Source organism: Balaenoptera ricei, chromosome 8, assembly GCF_028023285.1.
Source record: "Balaenoptera ricei isolate mBalRic1 chromosome 8, mBalRic1.hap2, whole genome shotgun sequence".
NCBI lineage: Eukaryota > Metazoa > Chordata > Mammalia > Artiodactyla > Balaenopteridae > Balaenoptera > Balaenoptera ricei.
The window spans coordinates 85,684,267-85,697,968 of NC_082646.1; the positions used below are offsets into that span (position 1 = coordinate 85,684,267).

Here is a 13,702-nt window from a genome sequence, read left to right on the forward strand (position 1 = left end):
GAGACCGGAGGCGGCGGGGGAGAGCGAGGTTGGGGCGCCGGGAGAGAGTGAGAAACAGCCCCGCGCGAGAGCGGCGCGCACGCGGGCGGCCCGGGGGCGGCCGCGGAGCGCAGCCCGAGCACAAAGCTGCGCGGCGCCTTCCCGGCCACCGCACCTCGCTCGGGCCGCCGCGGGCGCCCGGGGCTCGGGCCAACACAATGCACCCGGGCCTAGGCCGGGGCGGCTCGAACACATAACCTCGGGACTTTCTAGTAAACAGCTCGCCGTGCCCTCGTCCCCACCCCCATCCCCGCTGCCGGGCTTTCGCCGCCGCCCCTCGCCGACACCCCCTCCTTCCCTCCTAAGAAATCCCGGCGGAGGAGGGAGCCGCGAGGTGAGGACCCCGGGAGGTCGGGGGCCGAGGACTGGGGTGGGGGGGAGGGGAGAAGGGCAGAGGGGCAAGATGGGGAGTGGGAGGGAGACAGCTCCTAAAAAAGAATTCGCTTTCGCTCGGGGGTTGAAAATAAGCCCTCCTCGGGTTCCGAATTGCCCGGGAAGCGCCGGCTTGTGAGAATGTCAGGGGCACCGGGGCAGCCGCGGTCCGCAGCCTCCGAGCCCCTCGCACGCGCCTCTGACAAGGCACCTCGCACCCGGGCTCCGCTTTGTGTGTGCATTTTTTTCCCTTCCTCTCGCGCGCGGCACCGGGCGCCCGGCCGCCTCTTCCCCCTCCCCCGCCCTCCGCCTCCCTTCCCGGGGCGGATTACCTTTCCCGGGCTGCGCTCCGGGTCCCGGGGATGCCTTCAGCGCCCGGCGAGCAGGCGATCCATCGCGGAGCAGCAGGAGCCGGCGGGAGGCGCGCGGGGGCGGCGAGGGGCGCGGGCGGGCCAGAACCTTCGACCCCAGAGGTCCCGCCGCGGGCTGGGGCTGGGGGCCGGGGGGCGCGGCGCGAGAGGGAGGCGCGGGGGAGAAAGGACGGGAGCAGCCTCGATCTGGGGAGAGAGCGAGCGAGGGGGCGAGGAGAGGGAGCGAGGGCGCGGCGAGCCGGAGGGAGCGAGAGCGGTGCAGTGACAGGGACTGCCACTGGGGTCAAAGGAGCACAGCTCCAGGAAGCAGGGCGGCCGAGGCGCCGCTCCGTGCGCGCTCCCCGGCGGGACCCCGCGCCCCCGCGCGCCCCTCCTGCAGCCCCGGCCCGCTCGAACCCCCACTGGCGCCCTGAGGCCCCAGGGTTGCAAGAGGAGGAGGGAGCTGAGGGCGAGGCCGGCAGCCTGCTGGTGCTCCCGGGTCAAGCAGGCGGCAGGAAGCTGAGCTGCAAGTTCATCATCAGGAGTGCGATCAGCGTAAAAATGATAGGGGGACCGGGGAGGGGGGCTACGGAGCCCCAGGAAAATAAAGGGAGTTTTCCCTCCAAATGGGCGTCTTCTGCAAAGGGAACACCCAGGCCCCAGGCCCCCCACCCACCGACCTGCCGGGCGCTGTCTGCAGTCCTGGCACAGCTCCAGGGCGCAGAGCTTGCCTCGGGGGCAAGGGGAGCGGCTCGGGCCCTGCGCTGACCAGGGTCCCCCTCCCCGTCTGCTGAGCTTAGACTTTCTTGGGGGAGAGCTATGCTCCCTTTTCTCAAGCCTTTCAACTCGCCAGGCACACACACACACACCTTTCTTTCTGCGATGTTGTTCCTAGGCCAATCCAGCTGATAATTTCTTTCACCTCCATGAATTAAGGCAGGTTCAGCATATGGCAGTTTTGTGTTTGGGGCACATTTCTCCCAAAGGATAAGCAATTCAAAAACGTAAAAATCAAAGTTTGTCCTTTTTTCTCTGCTACTTTGGATTATGGAAGAAAAGGTTTTCGGAATTGTAAGCAAACACGTAAGGAAAAGAAAAGCCGCTGAAATGCTAGAAGACAGAGGACAAGGAAGAGAAGGCTTTTAGAAAACTTGGTTGGTGGTGTTGACTGTGAAAGATGAGGTGGCCCTGTGATGTTATGCCATTGTCAGAGCTGAAGGATTTGGACGCCAACCAGCTCTAATTCCTTTCCAGGAGGCAGACTCAAAAATCTAGGCATTCTCCAAAGGGAAATCCAATGGATGTGTGTGAGAGGGAGAAGTGTGCTAGGTATACTATGTGACAACTGACTAGACATCCTAGCTGAAATTATATCCCCTAAAAATAAAAAGGAACCGTTTCAGCCTGGTCTGTGGCCTCTGTGCTGAGACTAATTGGTTTCCAGGGTCTGGGGAAGAAGGGAGAGAGGCTGGTTGGAGCCCCTATAAAAAAAGATCAAACAGAATTCACTCGAAAATATGTCCCTTTTACAATGGGCTTTCCTGGCACTTGAATTTTTTTTTTAACATCTTTATTGGAGTATAATTGCTTTACAATGGTGTGTTAGTTTCTACTGTATAACAAAGTGAACCAGCTATACATATACATATATCCCCATATTCCCTCCCTCTTGCGTATCCCTCCCACCCTCAGCTATACATATACATATAACCCCATATCTCCTCCCTCTTGCGTCTCCCTCCCACCCTCCCTATCCCACCCCTCTAGGTGGTCACAAAGCACCGAGCTGATCTCCCTGTGCTATGCGGCTGCTTCCCACTAGCTATCTATTTTACATTTGGTAGTGTATATATGTCCATGCCACTCTCTCACTTCGTCCCAGCTTACCCTTCCCTCTCCCCGTGTCCTCAAGTCCATTCTCTATGTCTGCGTCTTTATTCCTGTCCTGCCCCTAGGTTCTTCAGAACCATTTTTTTTAAGATTCTATATATATATGTGTGTTAGCATACAGTATTTGTTTTTCTCCTTCTGACTTACTTCACTCTGTGTGACAGACCCTAGGTCCATCCACCTCATCACAAATAACTCAATTTCGTTTCTTTTTATGGCTGAGTAATATTCCATTGTATGTATGTGCCACATCTTCTTTATCCATTTATCTGTCGATGGACACTTAGGTTGCTTCCATGTCCTGGCTATTGAAAATAGAGCTGCAATGAACATTGTGGTACATGACTCTTTTTGAATTACGGTTTTCTCAGGGTAGATGCCCAGTAGTGGGATTGCTGGGTCGTATGGTAGTTCTATTTTTAGTTTTTTAAGGAACCTCCATACTGTTCTCCATAGTGGCTGTATCAATTTACATTCCCACCAACAGTGCAAGAGGGTTCCCTTTTCTCCACACCCTCTCCAGCATTTATTGTGTGTAGATTTTTTGATGATGGCCATTCTGAACGGTGTGAGGTGATACCTCGTTGTAGTTTTGATTTGCATTTCTCTAATGATTAGTGATGTCGAGCATCCTTTCATGTGTTTGTCGGCAATCTGTATATCTACTTTGGAAAAATGTCTATTTAGGTCTTCTGCCCATTTTTGGATTGGGTTGTTTGTTTTTTTGATAGTGAGCTGCATGAGCTGATTGTAAATTTTGCAGATTAATCCTTTGTCAGTTGCTTCGTTTGCAAACATTTTCTCCCATTCTCAGGGTTGTCTTTTCGTGGGTTTCCTCTGCTGTGCAAAAGCTTTTAAATTTCATCAGGTCCCATTTGTTTATTTTTGTTTTTATTTCCATTTCTTTAGGAGGTGGGTCAAAAAGGATCTTGCTGTGATTTATGTCACAGAGTGTTCTGCCTATGTTTTCCTCTAAGAGTTTTATAGTGTCTGGCCTTACATTTAGGTCTTTAATCCATTTTGAGTTTATTTTTGCTGGCACTTGAATTTGAAGTAAGGTATGCCTTATGCCTGAGTAGAAATGAAGGGCTTGCTAATGTATTTATTTTGTTGTACAGTATGTCCAGAGTGTCCGTACTTGTCAAATGTGCTGGGAGCAAGAGGACAGTCACTTTCCTTGCCCAGCATAAACCACAGCAAGTAGCATTGGTGTTAAAGAATGCCAAAGATGGGGAGGGGCTCCTTTATATTTTGTTTTTGATTTCCAGCCCAGCAGCAAACACTGACTGGAATCATGTTTTTGAAGAAATGCTTGGTTTTGTTTTCTTTCTTCTATGAGTTAGCAGTACACCTCTTATCTAAATGGTTAAAAATTTTCGACTGATTTTGACTGATTTAATCAGTCAAAAATAAATCTGCACCAACCAAATTATTTCTGTGGTTTTCTTCCTTTAGAAAAAAAAAACAACCTGATAGTCAATCAAAAAAGCAAAACTAGTTTGTACATGATCCTGGATCTAAATAATGTGCACACAAAAAACAAATAATAACCTGTTCTACTTTAGTGGCACATTTTATAGGATACTTAATGCTATAAAAAAAATCAAGTGAGTGATCCTTTACAAAGTTGATGAAAAATTGTTTATCATTTTATTGAGTGGGGAAAAATGGAGGCAAAAAAAGGTTAAAATCTTAACTTGTAGTGTAGGAAGAAGTCAACCTCTACTGTGTCCCTGCTAATCAGTTATCCACTGAAAGTTAGTGACCAATCTGTATGAGGGTTATGAATTTTTATTTCCATTTGACTACCAAAATAAAGAAGCTGGAGAAGTATAAGTGAATTTAAATATTAAATTAGGAAAAAAAGGAACTCACTTTTCAAATAATTCTCATCCCATGGTTTTGAACATATTGCATTTTGTCAAATCATATTCTCTACAAGCATAGCTACCTACACTAAAAGCTTGTTTTAAAATGATTGGATGTGAACCATGTCTGTCCCCTGACATTAGCTTTGAAACATCAAGCCTCATTATACCAAATTTTAAATGTTATATTCTGGGAGTTTTGGTGGTGTTTTTTTTTTTTAAGATAAGTGAGCCTGTAAGCTCCATTTTTTTTCTTGTTGTTAAATTCAATTTTTATTGCTTCTAATGGAAAACAAAAGAAGGATAAAAATCCAATGCCAAGTTTATGCTTGCCTCTATGCAAATATTACAAATTTTTTCCTTTAATGGAATGTAAACCTGGACCCTTTCTCCAGTGATTTCATCGAAGGAACTGGCAAATATACTTCCTGATATCCTGCTGCAATATCTTTTAAAATATCATTTCAGAATGCATTTAGGGAAGAAAATGAGAGATAGGAGCGTGGGAGAACCTTAGGTGGAAGCTTGGGAAGTGAATGCTAGCTACTTCCCTTGAAAGCTCAGTACTTTATTTGGAGTTGGCTTTCATTCTCCCTATGAGAATAGTTTCCCAATACTTCAGGGATACTTGTGTATAACTAAAAGCTTGGTTCGACCCTGCAGCTCTTCTTCAGAAAAAAATTCAACTATTTTACCTCTTTTTTTCTTTAAATTGGTTGCATTTTAATCATCTTCCAGCAAAACTTAAGATATATATTATCAGAAATCAGAGCCTGTTAATAGAACTATTATGACACAATTAGGAAAATATCTGAGCCAACCAATACCTTTACTTTATTCTAAATTCCTACAGTTTTTACTTTTTTTTTTAGTTTGTTTTAAATGTTTTCATTGTAACCCCCTCAAGCTGAAGAACTATGCCCTCTATTCCTTTGTGGTTTTCATTCTTATGTGCTATGTATGCACTTGGTAGAAACTTGGAAATATTTGTTCAACAATCTTATGAGTCAATAAATGAGAAAAAGAGTAAGAGAATGCATGAGTGATTGAGGCTACTACACAATGAAGGAAAATCCATACCAGATATGCAGGAACGGAAGTGATATCATGAGACCAGCGTGGAGGATAAGAGCTAAGGATTTCCTACGGAGTTCAAATAGTACAATTAAAGGGGTTTGTTACTGTCTTCAAAAGCATGAAATAGTACATAAGACTGCTTCATAAGTTGATTTTCTCATAGAGAAGCTGAAGATTTTTATGTATCCCATCCATTTAAAGGCAGCCTTCTTTTTAAACACAGCAGGATGCAGAAGAAAAAAAAAGAATTTGTATCTTAAAATTTACAGATATAATATATCAAAATATAGTCTCAAAAGAAAATTATGTGATTAACGTGATTCTTTGATAGATTCTTTTTGAAGTGCTCAAAATAAATACATAAATTATGGTTTTTGCCCTTCTTATTTAAAATTTCCTTTTGGTTAACCAATAAAAATGTGTATGACTAAGAAAGATTCAAGAAACACTAGAACACATGAAATTTTATTTCATAAAATAAATTTTATAGGCATTATCTTAGAAAGACTAAATTTGATCCAGCTTTGCCAGCAGCTTAAATAATAAACATGGAGAGAGTGGAAATCTTAAAATTTTACGAAACACTCACTAATTCTTACCATACTTACTAGCTAATGTTTAGCATGTATCAACAAAAGAGACGAGTATTATTTATGTAGTAATTTTAATAATCAGTTTCAAAAAAAAAAATCTTAACAAGATACTGAGCATGTGCTAGTGTGCTTTCTAGCCTGACAGACTTGCATGATCTCTGTTATCAATTAGTGTTTGCTGAGTCCTTCCCTATATCATATCATGGTCCCAATTCTGGAAAAGTGGGATAGAATTTAGTGGTACTTGGGATAGGCTTGTCGTGGTGGAAGATGAGCAATCCCATTGAAGTAAAAGCCAAAGTAATCTCTTTTGAAAGATGGGCAATATGGAAAACCCATAATAACCAGATTAAAGAAAACATATGTGGGGTTTTTCAAGTTTAATAATTCAGTTTGACAAGCTAGTATAAGATATATCAATATTTTGATTAAGCAATGTATAATGTAATTTTCCCTCTCAGCAAAAATAAATAAATGAATGAATACATTTTTTTAAAAATTGACTTTGAGAGACCAACAGAATCTAAACCCCATTTCTCTCAGTATTAATAATGTTCAGTTATTCAAAAAATATTTTTTAAGCTCTGCTCTGTGACAGGCAGAGTACTCAAACCATGCTGATGGTCTAATGAAGCAAAAAGCAAGAGTTTTCTCCCACATATGAAGTAGGCAATCTAATGAGCCTGGGGAGAGACTGACATTAAATGATCACATAAATAAATAAAAATTGTATCTAAGAAAAGGAGAGGCAACTGGTACAAAGAAAAGGTAAAACAGGGGTACTTTTCCTCCTCTGAGTGAAGACTCCCTGATGGAGGAAAGGGAAACAAGGATGTTATAGGAAAAAGAAAAGCAGTGTGGCAGGTTGCTGAGTACCAAAGGGGTCTGGATCCGGATCTGTAGGCAGAGGCCAGAACTGAAGGGCCAAGTTAAAAACATTTGAAGGTCACAACTGAGGTCTTGTTGAAGATGTTGACTTTATTCTGAGGGCAACCGGAAGCTGTTTAAGGATCTTAAGTAGAAAGGCTGACATGATTAGATTTATGTTTTGCAAAGGTCACTCTTGCCCCAGCGTGGAGAATGGATTTTAGGGGGCTAGAGTGAACTTTGGGAGGCCATTCGGAAGCTATTGCAGTCTTTGGGTTGGAGGTGATGGTAGCCTCCATCAGAACAGTTTGGAGGAGATGAGACATGGAGAGATGTGAATGGATTTAAGAGATCTGAATACATTTTACATAATAAAAACTAAGATTACCAGAGTCTTGAAATACTGTCTGAAGGTGTGGTAGTACCCAGCCAGAGAGGCTGAGAGCTATACTTACCCAACGACTTCCTTTTATAAACCCCTCATTCTACTCGTAGGACACCCTTCCCATGTCTCCAAGCCAACTTCATTCTATTCTATACACACCTTTTGGAATCCCATCTTGTCATGAAGAACTGCAGTATGAAATACAGTAATGGCATAAAATGTCATTAACTCTTTTCAAACATACAGATTCTAGAAAGTTATCCCTCGTTCAATGTCCCACACCTATTTTTGGTCCACATATGGACTTGTCTTATTTTGTATGAAATATAAATGCAAGAAGTAAGTGTATTTCTGTTTTCCTTTAAAGTTTTTAGATGCTACGTCAATTCCACATTCTGTCTTTATTGGAGCTAGTTCACTTCTATTTAATATTCCAAACAATATTCTAAGTGATTCTTAAAAAAATGGTTGTTTTTTAAGTGAAGCATTCAAAGAAACAGATATGCTCTCAGAGGAAATACATAGACACTGATTACAAGTAAGAATATTGTTCTTTTGGTGCAGGATTATTCCATGTGGACCCAATCACAAACCCACAAACCCACTGTGAAGGCGTTCTGATTATTGGGTTCCTGATTGGTGGAAACTAAGTCACTATGGCCCCTCTTAGCAAGTCAGGCTGCCAAGAAAAGATGCAATGGAAATATATATAAACTTTTAAGGACATTTATAATGGCAACCATGTTTTCGAAATTTACCCCTTTCTTGGAATTTCTATGTTTTGAAAGTTCCATCAGTTTCTTCTTCTGTCCTCATGATTCCCCATAGTGACCATCTATAAACAAAGCAAAATCTGCACACAAGAAAAGAGATGAATAACCAAGGTCTACGGGACATGGTTTTACTAGATTCTAAAATAAAAGGAAGGTTTACAGGAGGGTAGTTTTAAAAAAATTACAGTGATATATCAAAATCCCTATTTCATGCTCAGCACAGAAGGAACTGTAAAAAGTTTTTTTTTCCTTTTCAATATTATTTCTTTTTCTATTCGTTGTTTTGTGTAAATTGGAAAATACAAATAAGCAAAAAGAAAAAAATTTAAAATAGCTGTAATTTCATCATTCAGAAATACCTACTGTTAACACTTGGTTATATAGTTTTTCAGTCAAATGTATTTTACAAAAATGGAAGAAAATTAGGAACACAGTTAAGTGTATATTGTAGTAGTTGAGAGCAAAGCAGGATTGGAATCCCACCTCTGCCTCTTACTACCTGCGTGACCTTGGGTAAATTACTTAAACCCTCTGTGCCTTGGTTTCCTCGCTTGTAAAAAGGAGATATTAAAAGTACCTACTTTGGGCTTCCCTGGTGGCGCAGTGGTTGAGAATCTGCCTGCCAATGCAGGGGACACGGGTTCGAGCCCTGGTCTGGGAAGATCCCACATGCCACGGAGCACCTGGACCCGTGAGCCACAACTACTGAGCCTGCGCGTCTGGAGCCTGTGCTCCGCAACAAGAGAGGCCACGATAGTGAGAGGCCCGCGCACCGCGATGAAGAGTGGCCCCCACTTGCCGCAACTAGAGAAAGCCCTAGCACAGAAACGAAGACCCAACATAACAATCAATCAATCAATCAATCAATAAATCTTTAAAAAAAAAAAAAAAAAAGTACCTACTTTGTAGAGTTGTTACAAGGATTAAATGAGTTAGTATTTTTTAAGACCTTAGAATAATACATGATACATATCAAGTAATTATTATACAGTTTTGTAATCCATTTCTAAATCTTTTTAATACAAAATTAATATACTGCCATTGTAAATAAATTAAATACTGAAGTACATTAGGAAGTAAAAGTTTCCCTCTTTCTTCCTCATATCCCATTACCTATATAACCTGTTCTTTTAACTGAATAGATACTGTGAACATCTTTCCATGTCATTAAACATCCTTCTATGGCTCTATAGAACTTTCATTAAAAGAAGTGCTATGCATGTTATAAGTTTAGAATACCTAACAGTCCATATTCCATTTCAGGACACTGCACACATATTATAACCATAGAGATTACTTTAAAAGATGCTCCCTTAAGGATTCGATAGTCCTAAAACATATTAAGAAAATCTCTCTGATATTCACATTTATGGGAATGATTGAATTGATCTTTGAAAGACCGAGAGATATGGTCTTATTGTCATATTATTAATAAAAAACAACTTTTGAGGCAAAAGCAATATTCTAAACAGCAAATTAGGGATTTTATGTTTTGCTAGCTGCAGTCAGTTTTTGGTTATGTTGTTTAAATTCATAAGCAAAACAAATAAGCTGATAGTTTGTTGAGAATGATGACTCATTGATATTTAAACTTTACTACCAATTGTTGATATAACACTTATTTGCATACTTCAGACTTGTCTGGAATATATAATGGGCCCTAATCTGTAGTGTTCATATGACAACAGGAGGTTCAAAACGTGATGGCAATAACATGGGAAAGTTGTAGAACTTAAGGGAGGGAGGATTTAAGAATTCTTTGGAACTTGGCAGTTCTTTGGCAAATTGTATGAGTGCTGCGTTTCCACCAGCTGGGATATGAAGTATATGGAAGTGTATATGGCTAGTGTTTATCTTATTACAAGATTTGCACATCAAGATTAAATAGTCTGTGGTGATCTTCAACCTTCCCCATACGCACAAGCTAATTTAGTTAAAGAAATATGGATGTGTTTGGGTGTCAAGGAGTTTGCCTAGTGGAGTCTAAGATTTTCATTTTAGAAAAGATTGTACTAAGAGAAAAACATGTTCTACGGCAGCTATTATCTGGTATCCGAATTCACAGTTAGCTAACTGGTCCTCGCATATCTTTGAGGCATGTGGAAATTGACGATGAAAGTGTCTAGTGTAACTAGAAATATAATTTGATGAAAACTGAAGCAGTGAACTGTGAGAAACTGTTAAAACCAGTGTCATCGAACAGTGCTTCAAAAATAATGAAACAGGACTACTAGCCCTTTTTGAGTAATATTGGGTAAAAATGAGAAAAGCACATGGTATGTACAAAAAGTTTAAATATATGAGGTAATGCTCTTTTTAATTACTGTTATTACAAAGGCCACTCCAAAAGTCTACACCCAGACTCCTTTCCATTTATCTCTAAGTAGACAATGACATCACGTCTCCTCTAAATTATTCAGACTCAGGGGATGGATTTGGCTCATTCAATAGGGAATGCCATGTTTGGTGTTGGCACGGTACTTAAAGTCTCACTCCACGTCATCCTCAAACTGAAGATCACGTTTGATGGTGGCCAAATGATTTTTAAAAATTCCCTCTAAACTTTAAGCACTCAGAAAATCACAAAGAGCAAAAATAGAGCTGCACCATAAGGTATAATCATAAAACGTCATAGAAGGAGGAAAACTTAAAAAGCGGAAAACGCTCCAGTCATCTGAAGGCTAGCAGTTCGTGAAGTCATTAGAAGTCATTCCATACGGGCTGAGTTTGAGGAAAAGTCAGAGGTTGCTTTGTTCTTGACTCTGAGTGAAATCAAAACCTACCCAGACTCTGTACAAAGGCAACTGCGGTCTGCCTTTTTCTTGCTCGGTATTTGCCACTAAACACACGTAAATGACTTATGTTCAGAAGAGTCTGTGATTCTGTTCATATTAATCCATGTCTCAGGCTGGACAAATGCCTAAGCACAATCAAAGAAGGGGGTAGACGCCTGCCTTTTCAAACAGGCTAGAAAATTTGTACCGAAAAATCACAGGGTGACAGAGACAGCTGGAAAAATTGCAGCTGGGGCTCTGATTTTCATGCCAGTGCTACACTTAATGCAAAGGGAATGCAGATGATAGATTGAGAGTTATGTATGTCCTTTAGTTCCTCAGTACTGTACTTACACAGAGGTAAAAATATAAAATTTTAAAAGTAGCCTCATACTAACGTAACACAAAAAAATCCTTACTGTTGCACTGAATTAATACATAAGAATCCAGCAACAAGTTGCTAATAAAACTAGATAAACAGACACAACAAATAAAAAGTAAAGCAATACCTCCAAAATTCATCAATAGAAAGGTGTTTCAGTAATGGACCTTAATAATCATTTCTTTGGAAAAATAGTCCTAACAAGTGTATTTACACATAAAACATTCTGCAAGATGGCTTAAAATGCTGGGGCCACAAGGGGTTTTCAAATCAAAGGTTTTAGGACCTTTGTGCTTTTGAAAAGAATGTATATGATTTTTCTTGGGTTTTAGTAGTGGTTTTATTCATAATGGGAAATTAAAAAAACAAGGTATTAGAGGTAATTCTCTGTATCATCCCTATTCGAACGAACCTTTTCACTTAAGGTACTATTCAATACAATTTGTTCAGATGAGGTGTGTCATCCACAACAGAAATGCTATGTGTAAAATGGAGATCATTGAAAGTTTTATTGAGATGTATTGGGAGTCTCTGGGGACCATGCTGATTCGGGCTGTGTTTTCAGACTCCAACACTCTGTGGCCTTTGACAGGCATGAAGAAAAGCCAGACCAAAACTGTTCTCACAGCGCTGCCGGTGGTCACAAAGAACAGCCCATGGAGATGTCTGTCACGGAAAGAGCAGCCTCTGGAAGAGAACCAAAGAGGAAAAGAGGTGGAAATGGAGTGTGTGTGTGTGTGTGTGTGTGTGTGTGTGTGTGTGTGAGAGAGAGAGAGAGAGAGAGAGAGAAAGAGAAGATGAAAATATAATATTTGAACACTATAATATTTGAACACTAAAATATAATATTTGAACCCTGAAAAACATCAGTGGCTGAAACCACAGGCATATATTTTTCTCTTCTATCTCCAAGGACTTCATTAATAAAAGAGTAAGTATAGGTGGTTAATCACACAATTACATTTAAAAAATCTTCTAGAACCTTCTGGCATCTTAGGGAAATTGACTAATAAGTTCCAGAAGGAGGGATGGAATATTCCTAGAAACAACATACTTATTCTTTTACTTCATTTTTTATTTTAACATCTTCACCTTTAGTAAAGCAGCACCATAGTCTATATATTAATTATATCATTAGCTATTTTTCTAACTTGTTTTTTGACATTTATGTGCTCTTATGTTAAAATTCTTTTCAGGGTGATATTTTGATGACCGACTGATAATATTTAATGGAACATACATTTTTATTTAATATGTGTATGCATGCCCTGAAGCTTTTTTAAAAAAAGGATTAAAGTGCTCTAAACCCATATATATATAAACTCATGCACCCCTAATATGTAAATTCTTCAAACAAGCCTGTTTAAGATAAAATCATAAGCTAATATGTAGCTAGGCTTCTATCCTGCCATTCTCTTGCCACTTTTTTTTTTTTCTGGTTTTCCAAATAAACAGCAGGCCCTAAGGGCTCTTTGAACTCACTGGAGTGTTTAGTGCCAACAATCACTGGTTCATGCAGCTTATCTTTTCCTGGTATTTCTATGTGATTTAATAGTTCCAGCCTGGCCAAGGGAATGAAAACTTCTGGGTCTGTTTCTGGAAGCACTGCACTCCCCATTGCCATCTGTGATAAACCAAATAACCTTTCTCTGCCTCAGCTATTTTCTTATAACCTTGTCTGTTTTGCAGCGATGGAGTGAAACTTGATAAAATAGTTGGAATCGTTCATCAGTGAAGCAAAGCTGGCTTCTGAGTCACGCAGGTGTGTCTATTAATTAATTAATGAATAAGTACCAACCTTTGGATGGTGATATTAATTAAATATCCAACCTTAAGGTGGCATTTAATTGCCAAGGGATTAATAAACAGATCCTTACTCTATTAGATTGGGATTCTTTAGTTATAAGTAATAGAATCTGACCCTGGCTAAGATCAGCAACAGGGAGTTTATTGAAACGTTAACAGGATTACATCAATCCGAAGGCTCAGGGTGGTGGATTAAATTTTCTGAAAATGATTTCACTAGTATATATTCTATCCCACATGTTCTTCTTCCAATGTGATGTTGACGGTACTCTGTTGAGAGGTGAGAGGGTTTAAGTTCTTTCCCCTTGAATGTGGGTGGACTTTCGCATTGCTTCAATCAAGAGTGCAGCAGAAGTGCCACGGCATGACTTTGGAGGCTAGGTCAGCACAAGAGATAGGGCTTCTCCGTGCCTCTTTGTTCCTTGAGCTGCTACGTAAGAAGTCTGGCCACCCTAAAGTCATCATATATGGAAAGACCATATAAAGGTTTCAAAACATGCCCAAGGAGACCCAATTATTCTGGTCC

General features: G+C 40.8%; 1 protein-coding gene and 1 long non-coding RNA gene across 5 annotated transcripts in view; one reads left to right on the forward strand and one right to left on the reverse strand.

Moving 5' to 3' along the window:
• MPPED2 (metallophosphoesterase domain containing 2) overlaps positions 1 to 1,419 on the reverse strand; it is a 173,756-nt gene extending 172,337 nt beyond the window's left edge. The window contains exon 1 of one of the 3 annotated variants that reach the window (XM_059931304.1): positions 744 to 1,419. The gene's annotated coding sequence lies outside the window, so the exon portion shown is untranslated. The remainder of the gene's footprint in view (positions 1 to 743) is intronic. The other 2 variants (XM_059931302.1, XM_059931306.1) reach the window with 2 other exon arrangements.
• LOC132370728 (uncharacterized) lies at positions 179 to 13,132 on the forward strand. Of its 2 annotated transcripts, none has more exons than XR_009504673.1 (3): positions 179 to 373; positions 11,963 to 12,084; positions 13,060 to 13,132. It is a non-coding gene; the product is annotated as an uncharacterized LOC132370728 (long non-coding RNA). The 2 variants fall into 2 exon arrangements; XR_009504672.1 differs by having other exon boundaries at positions 357 to 373; positions 11,936 to 12,084.
• The last annotated feature ends 570 nt before the right edge of the window (positions 13,133 to 13,702 follow it).